General features: G+C 35.3%; 1 long non-coding RNA gene across 1 annotated transcript; it reads left to right on the top strand.

The window, feature by feature from the left end:
* The first annotated feature begins 965 nt into the window (after positions 1-965).
* On the top strand, positions 966-7,156 carry LOC103657943. Its single transcript, XR_566994.2, has 5 exons — positions 966-1,208; positions 1,985-2,047; positions 4,108-4,221; positions 4,329-4,559; positions 6,175-7,156. It is a non-coding gene; the product is annotated as an uncharacterized LOC103657943 (long non-coding RNA).
* The last annotated feature ends 2,246 nt before the right edge of the window (positions 7,157-9,402 follow it).

Genomic DNA, 9,402 nt, shown 5'->3' with positions numbered 1-9,402 from the left:
TAAATTTTTAAATGAAAATCTTTAGTTAGTAAAAATAAACATTTTAAAGTGGTTTAAAATTGGTAATTTCATGTTCTTAATATTTTTTATAAATCCATTGAGAAAAGATCAAATAAGGTTTAATCTTTCAATGGTAAAGACATGTCTAAAAATGATTTTTTATTTAATTTTTAAGTATTTCTAATTTTCTAAAGATTGGTTTGTCCTAGGAGTAAACTGAAAACAACTTGCATTTTTAAATGAAGATACTCATAGTTCATGTTTTAAAACACCAACTTCCTTAAGAACTAATATTTCTTTTATAGTTACTCATAATTATGGGACCATGATTGAAAAGAGCCACTAATGTAGATCAAGTTTTCATGAGGAATAATTGACTAATTTTTTAAAAGATTTGATTTATTTACTTGACAGAGAGAGAGAGAGAGAGAGAGCGAGCACAAGCAGGGGAACGGGAGAGGGAGAAGAAGGCTCCCTGCCGGGGCTCGATCCCCTGGGATCATGACCCAAGCCCAAGGCAATGCCCAACTGACGGAGCCACCCAGGCACCCCAATAAGTGACTATTTTTAAAACATTTCTGCATTTAATTGTTAAAGTAAAATTCAGCTAACATGTTGAGGATTTAGAATTAGCTTACTTGTATTTAGAAAATATGCTTTCTAATATATATTTTTTAAACAGATAAAACAGTAGATAAAAAAAGATTTTTTTAATCTACATTTTAAAGAGTGAACAAATTAAATGTCCTCATGATACCTTTGGCTGATAGAAAATTCCAGTTCCCGGGGCGCCTGGGTGGCACAGCGGTTAATCGTCTGCCTTCGGCTCAGGGCGTGATCCCGGCATTACGGGATCGAGTCCCACATCAGGCTCTTCCGCTATGAGCCTGCTTCTTCCTCTCCCACTCCCCCTGCTTGTGTTCCCTCTCTCACTGGCTGTCTTTCTCTGTCGAATAAATAAATAAAATCTTAAAAAAAAAAAAAAAAAGAAAAGAAAAGAAAATTCCAGTTCCCACTAGAAAAGAAAATTTTATGTAACAAAATATTCAGAGTTTAAATGTCTTCAGGCATAGTATTCTAAGACTTCTGTACCACTTTGGAGGCTATTGGTTCTTCTCCCCTCCCCGTCTCAGCTTTATCATCAGGGAAATGGCAAGATGACTGTAGGAATTCCTGTCATGATACTGAGACACAGCAACATTCAGAAGGTAATGTCTTTCCTAGAAAACTTTTAACAACTTTCTGCCTCAGTTCTTATTGTCCATTATTGGTATATAGATTAAACAAGATCTGCCACTAGAATTGAAGAAGTAATCAACTTTCTAAGTTTTGTGCAGAAGGCACTTATGACAGGAAGATAGGAGAGTAGAAATGGATGTTGGAGTATGCATCTGCTAACCCCTGGGTATTTTTTATGTATATCTAATTTTGAATTTCAGTACTTATTTGATATTTTTTTCTTCTTTTTAACTTTTGCTTCCAAACAATTCTTAAAATTCCATTTTCTCCCTACAAGTAGTTTTGACATGAGTCAAAAAGGTGATTTTTCTCTTCTACCTCAAATTGTACAATCTTAAGGAACAGATTATGCAATGTATTCTGTATAAGATTAAACTCATTTTTGTTTGATAACAGGACTTGTGTTTTTACATATCATACTCTATTAGGTCTAAATTAAGCATCTGCTGAAAATTTTAACTGAAAAGGTTAGATTCAATTTAGTCACCCAAATGAATTTCCACCAAAAATAATTGTCAATAGATTACAAATGGTTTCTTACGGTAATATTTGAAAATAAATCTACATTTAATAGGTATTGGTTTCTTGAGTTTTACTATAAGGTAGTCTAAGCTAAATATGTTTTCAGGCATGCTAACATTTTAGAATCGTACCACCAGAGGGAAGAGACTCTTAATTTACTGTGTATACAGGCATACCTCATTTTATTGTGCTTCACAGATACTGTGTTTTTTACAAATTCAAGGCTCCTGACAACCCTGCATCGAGCAAGTCTACTGGCACCACTTTTTCCAACAGGATCCACTCGGTTGGTATCTCTTGTCATATTTTGGTAATTCTTTCAATTCTTCAACTTTTTCATTATTAGTATATATTTTATGGTGGTCTGTGATCACTGTTTATGACTTGCTAAAAACTCCAGTGATGATTAGCATTTTTTAACAATAAAGGATTTTTAAATTAAGGTATGTATATTGCATTTAGATATGATGCTATTGCACATTTAATAGACTACAGTATATTATAGACATAACTTTAATATGCACTGGAAAACCAAAAAAGTCATTTGACTCCTTTTATTATGACATCCACTTTATTGCAGTGGTCTAGAACCAAACCCACAACATGTCTGAGGTATTCCTATATCACCAACTATTGTGATATTCTCTATAAAGAATTTTAAAAGAAAGTTCCTACTGACAGTGTAATGAATAAATCTTGAGAAAAATCTAAAATGTTATATGCCTATAAAATGGCTCCAATATATAAAACTAACTTAACCACAAAGATAAATTAATAGGTGCTAATTTTCTTTCCTAAAATATTTGTTATTAGGTCCATTAGTACACTTAAATGATAAGAATTAACAAAATTGGACTTACCTAAAGCTTTTTAATTTATTTCTTTCTGTATACACACATGTGATATAATCCTCACAAACTTTAACCATGCAACCTATATTTAAAGAAATACAGATGTGCTAAATCCTGAGTTACGATTACATTTAGATTTGAATCTAAGGTCAGATTATTCTGCAAGTTTGCTCAGAGGAAATATTTATAACTATGTGTTGGTTTTGTCTCATGGCCATGTCTTATCTTAGTGTTCACAGAATGCTCTTAACTATATTGAAGTTCCCTGAATGAAACAATTGAATCCATCAAACAAGAGAAGAAAAAATGATTTTATTAGTGGCGTTCTTTGCCATAGTAAAGAAAATGCTTAGCTTCTGATAGATATTGGCAGTTTGTACAATGATATTGCATCAGATTTTGTTAACCCATTTATATTTACATCACTTAGATATTAAAAATACTCTCAGCTTGAAGTTCTGCCAAATACTAATAGCACATTTGAGTTCCAAAGGCAATGCCACTGAAATGGTGGATGTTGTTATAACTTTATTTTATTTTAATTTTTTTTCATAGCGTGAATATTGATCATGATTCATTGTGGTGTGTGTGTGTGTAGGTGTGTATGTGTTTAGTTTGGTATTTCCATTGGGACTTTCTTATCTCAGGAAACCATATCTGGTAGTCTATAGTGAATCACAATTTTGATTTACATTCCATTTTATCTTTGTACATGTGCCAGTGGCATACCAGGGCACCACAGTTTTGACATATTGCCAATCCTAGTTCCTTGAAATTAAAGTAAGGCTTTATAATAGTAATTCCAGCAAATCTTTGTTAATCAAAGAAGTACCTCAATTTGAATGCAAGCCAAATATTAGAATTATAACTAGACTACTTTGACACATCATTATTTTACTGAAATACCAAGGGAGGTGTTAGAAATGATAATCTAGTATTATTCACCACTCTATTCACTAATATTTTACACATAGTATTTATACGAACGACATTTATATTGTATAGATTACAATTGGTAAAAAGCAATTGGCGCTGAGGTTATGTGGTAATCTTATTTTATTTGAATATTTGTTTTGATTTTAACCAAAATGAAACTGTCAAATGCAAATTTGATCATGCCATTCTGCTTAAGAACCTGTCATGGCCTTCCATTACTCTTAAACTCAGGTGTAAATCTTTACCAGAGGAGACCTTGCATTCTTTGGTCCCTGTGTATTTTTCAATCCTTTTCTTATGCTACTATTTCCCCCTTAGTTGACATGCTGGAAATAGATTGGTTTCATTTCAAGTATCAAGTATCAAGTTAATCCCTGCCTCATTTAGAACTTTAGCTTTTTATCAGATAGTGTGCTGTCTATTGCAAGGGGTAAAAGGAGTCTTCCAACTGGTTTATGAAAAAAAATGATGAGGGGGATTTGTTGCCAGATCAAAGTAAGAGATCTTCTTTTCAAAATGGAAGTATTTTTCTTTTCTTTTTTCTTTTTTCCTTCCCAAGGGTCAAGGAAGACTCCCTATAGGATGTTACACTACAGAGGCAGCAGTACCTTTTTGAAATTATACCACATGGTATAGTGTTGCAGGGAGAAAAAAAGCAAATTCTTTTGAAAAGGTCAGAGAAGCTCACCTTCAAGCATTTAGAATGTTATTTTAAATATTTTATTATTTTTTTAAACCAAAGCTCATTATCTTCCCTACCTATGCTTTTTCATGTTTTAGGATGTAGAATGGATATGTTTCTTTGTGGGAGATCTGATCATATTCTAGAAGGAAACCGAGATGGAAACTGTGCTGCCAAAAAAAGTAAAGCAGGTCCTAAGTCCTTAAGAAGATGACATATGGGGTTTTGGCGTAGAGAAATAACAGCCACAAGTCATCACATCTTACCAAATTCGTTGTTGTGTATTGGCTTAGGAAGTACGCATGTAAGAGTGGCATATTCCTGAGAAGGTACGGGTGAAAAAACTTGGGGAAAATCTACATATTGATGAAGGATATTTATTTAGTTAGTTTTAAAAATTATTTTAGTTTTTATTAAAATATAATGTGTGCATAGAAAAATGTAGAAATTTTAAGCATATAACTTGATGAATAACACAAAAATAAGTATATTTATGTAATACCACTCAAGCCAAGAAACAAGACATTGCCTACACTCTCTAATTCCCTCCCGATCACTTTCTATCACACTTATTCGAGTGTAATTTCTGTCTTGCTGTTAAACTCTAAAGATAATTTTAGTTACCTTGAACTGTACTCAGATTAATTCATAGAACATGCATCCTTTTGTGTCACTCTGAGTCAAGATGTTTTAGTAAGATTCATGTATACTACTTGGTGTAATGGTAGTGTGTTCATTGTTATTGTCATATACTATTCTGTTGTATGGCTATACTACAAATTATTTATTCTTTTGCCATGAATAGACATGTGGGCTGCTTCCATTTGGGGACTATAGTGAATAATGCAGCTATGAAATTATCATAGATGTCTTTTTTTTTTTTTGAGCTGCAGTTCATATACCATGAAATTAACAATTATCAAATGCGCAATTCAGTGTTTTTTAGTGTACTCACAAAGTTGTACAACATCAGCATTACACAATTCCAGAAACTTATCATTCAAAAAGAAACCCCATGCATCCATTAACAGTCATTCCCCATTCTCTCCTCCCCCTAGCATCTGGCAACCGTAATCTAATTTATGTAGATAAGGATTTGCTTGTTCGGAACATTTCATATAAATGATATCATATGTGAGCTTTTGTCTCTGGCTTCTTTCACCTAGCCCAATATTTTAAAGTTCCATCCATGTTGCAGCATACATCAGTACTTAATTGCTTTTTATGGAAGCATAACATTCCACATTGTTTACACTTTCATCATTTCTTAAACACTTGTGTTGTTTCTACTTCCTGGCTGTTGTTAATAATATTGTTGTGACATTTGTGTGCAAACTTTTCTGTGAATATGTATTTTCAATTCTCTTGGGTATATTCACAGACAAAGGTATATTCTCTTTTTCTTTATAGATTTTGTTTACCTCTTAAAAGAATGAACTTTTGGTTTCCTTAGTTTTCTCCATTATTTCTCTCTTTTTTTTCTTCTCGTGTTTTGTTTATTTCTGTTTTAATCTTTCTTATTTCCTTTCTTCTGCTTGCTTTGGATTTAGTGTTCCTAGAAAAGAGATAACAGGATCAAAATGGTGCCACTAGTGCTAAGCTGTACATCAGCAAACCAAGACTTAATACTTAACCTAACTGGAGTTTCAGCCTCTCCCAGGATTGTAGCCTTTAACCAGTTGATCTGGAATAATCCCTCTCAGGACTAGTGAGGTAATCCACCTGATAGACCCCCTTCCATCCCCAAAAGGAAGGTGACCTTGCCTGAAACAATATACTATTTTCCTTGTCTTGCCCCCTTTCTGCTTTTAAAAGCCTTCAATTTTGTAGAGCTCTTCAGAGCTCCTTTCTGTTTGTTAGATGAGATGCTGCCTGATTTATGAGTTGTTGCATAAAGCCAATTAGATATTCAAATTTACTTAGTTGAATTTTGTTTTTTAACAGATTTGGTGGCAGCATCAGGACAGAAGGAGACTTCCCACAGCTTTGGAGACAATCAGAAACACGGTCATGGTACCCACAAACCCTTTCGAGTTCTGTGTCTTTCTTGATGTTTCCAAGGACCATTGATAAGTTCCTCTTGGTTCTGACCTCTGCTCTCTTTCTATTGAGCTCCCAGTCTAATTGGTTTCCAGGAAGGTCCCCATTTGGAAGTCCTGTTCCTTACTGGGAACTGTTAGTACTTCAGACAGCAATTCACTATTTGATTGGAACCCTAGTCCTTGCTTCTATACCCAGATTCCATGTTGGGAAGTGCTAGCAATTTAGTCTACGATTCCCCATTTGTTTGGAATCCTTCCCCAAATTCCATATTGTGAACTTCTGGGGACAGGTGCAGGTCTCAATTTGAAAGATGAATCTGTGGCAGACTTTAAGCCCATTTGGAAGCTGTCTTCTTATGGCATTCCAGATTCCCTATGGTATCTGCCTTATTTATAAATGGATTATCTCCTGAGATTATTGGGTTTATAAAAAGGCAGAAAATAGGATGAGAGACCACCAGTCTGACTGAACTTATGACCATAGTTGAACACTTTGAAAGGACCTTGGAACAAGATCATAAACCAAGTTCACAAAACTATTGGCCCTACAACTACAACAGCTCCAAGGCCAGAGACCTTAGTTAACACTGGGCCTCTCACACTGCTCCCCCTAAGGGTCCATCATCAAAACACTGGCCCACAGATTGATGTCTGATTTGTAATCAACCTGTACACTGGGAAAAAGACTGTTCTCAAAGGTCCTGTGTAAATTCTTCGGTTCATACAGATTGAATGCCCTTGTATCTATCCCCAAAGAAAAGCCCCCCTCATGAGTCCTTCCCAGAGGTTTTGGGACTCGGAGGGGGTTCTTCTGTAAACTGGTACCAATAATTCCCATAAGCAGCAAAGGGGAAACTAAAATTAAAATTAATGGGAAAACTCGCCTAATTCTAGTAGTTATTAGAGCCACACTTGCTACTTTAAACCCCATTCTCATAGGGCAACAGATCAACAAATACTTCAGGGGAAAAAAAAATCCTTCAGAGTGAAAATGTTTCCATAATGAGGGTATCTAGTAAAATTTTGAGAGAATTTCTGTCTCAACCAGTACAAGTGACTCTGATACGTCTCACTGGAAAATATTTGTTTTTGCTATGTGATAGAACCCCAGTCAATCTATAAGGTACAGATTTTCTTTCTAAATTAAAAGGGCTAATACATTTTGCCTCCAATGGAGAACTTACCTTAGAGTTTCCTGACCAGTCTGAACCTAAACTTTCATGTTCCTTATAATCTGTCCTTGATAGAAGAGGAAGAATTCCAACAAAAGTTCCCTAATTTAATCAAGGTGCCCGAAAAACTGTGCTACTTTTAATACTGATATTGGGAGAATAAAAATGCAGAACCTAGAAAAACTTAGATAGACATAACTAAACCTCTTCCCAAGTTACCTCAATATCCATTAAAGCCTGAGGATATACAGGGATCCACACCAATTATAGAAGACCAGATTGCCCAGGGGTTCACATTTCCTGCACTAGCCCCTCTAACACCAATCTTCCCAGCCCAAAACCTAATGCATGGAGATGGTGATTTGTGCAGGACCTGAGATCTTTTAATAAGATAGTTATTCCCTTATTTCCCAGTTGTTCCAAATTTGAAAAGCTTTTTGTTATAAGTCCCACCAGACTCAAAATAGTTCACTGTTACAGACCTTTGTTCAGCCTTTGTCAGCATCCCTGAGGACCCTAACAGGCAATATCCATTTGCTTTTACTAAGGCAATATATCTAGACAGTCATGACTCAAAGGTTCACTGAGACCCCCTTCTTATTTTTCTCAAGTACTCTACAAGATTTAAAGAAAAATATCCCTTTTACGATATGTAGACAATCTCTTGCTATGCTCAGTTACTGAACCATAAAGGATCCCATTCATTTGCTTACAACAGTTAATTGTAAAGAGAGACAACGTATCGAAAGAGAACTTACAAGTATTTGGAAACACTGTTTATTACCTAGGTTATAATCTAAGTGTTGAAGGATTCCAGCTATCTCCAGTAAGAATTAAGCTCATCCAAGAATTTCCCAGGCCCGCAACTAAGCAACAACTTCGTGGATTTCTAGGTTTTGCTAGCTGTTGCAGACCATGGGTTCCTAATTTTTCTTTTTTGCTTCACTCTGTGAACTTACTTCAGTCCCTGAACCTCTTACTTGGGAACAGAAATGTAAGCAGACCTTTATAAGACTAAAACCAGTATTACAAGAACTGCCTGTCCAAGGGTTACTTAACCATTCCAAACCTTTCACCTTATTTGTGCGTGAAGGAGATAACCAACCCCTGGGAATGCTCATGCAAGAACATGGTAAAAAACATAGCCCTATTGCCTATTATAGTATACAGCTTGATTCAGTTGTCTGTGCATATCCGAACTGCCTTAAGGCCATGGAGCTCCAGCTGCAAAATTAGTAGAAGCCTCAGCGGATTTAACCCTAGGAAATGACATTTACTTATAAACTCCACATGCTGTCCCAAAGTCTTCTTAACTCTGAATTGACTCAACATTTTTCTGCAAGCAGACTAACTTCCTATGAGATCCTTCTGCTTTCACCACTTAATCTAAATCCTTAACGTTGCACATTCTAAAATCCTGTTACATTATGACTTTGTCTGACGGAGGCCACCCCCATGACCATGAGGTAATAATATCCCATTTCATGACACCACATTTTGAGTTACAAGACATGTCTTTGATAATCTTGATCTAATCGTTTATGTTGGTGGATCACATTATAAAAATGAAAACGGGGATTTCCAAGATGAAACTTGGAAAATTGCTAGTATGCTGTTACTACCCAATATGAACTACTTGAAAGGGGAAATTTCCCAAAAGCTAAATCAGTCCAACAAACAGAGCCCCAGGCCCTTACCAGAACATGCCAATTATCAAAAGGACAAACTGTTAATATTTATACTGATATATCTTTGGAGTCATCTATGACTTGGGGAAGATGTAGAAACAAAGAGGTTTTCTTATGCCCACTGGTACCCCAACCAAAAATAGACAAGTAAACAACCTTCTTAGTGTTATTCTCTTATCTTCTGAAATTGCTGTCATCAAAATTGAAGCAAAAGACCAAACCTGAGTATCAGGAGAATGTCCTAGCTGACTTTCATGCAAAGACAGCAGC

Source organism: Ursus maritimus, unplaced genomic scaffold (assembly GCF_017311325.1).
Source record: "Ursus maritimus isolate PB19 unplaced genomic scaffold, ASM1731132v1 scaffold_11, whole genome shotgun sequence".
NCBI lineage: Eukaryota > Metazoa > Chordata > Mammalia > Carnivora > Ursidae > Ursus > Ursus maritimus.
The sequence above is the reverse complement of the archived record's forward strand: the minus strand, read 5'-3'. Positions and strand labels throughout refer to the sequence as shown.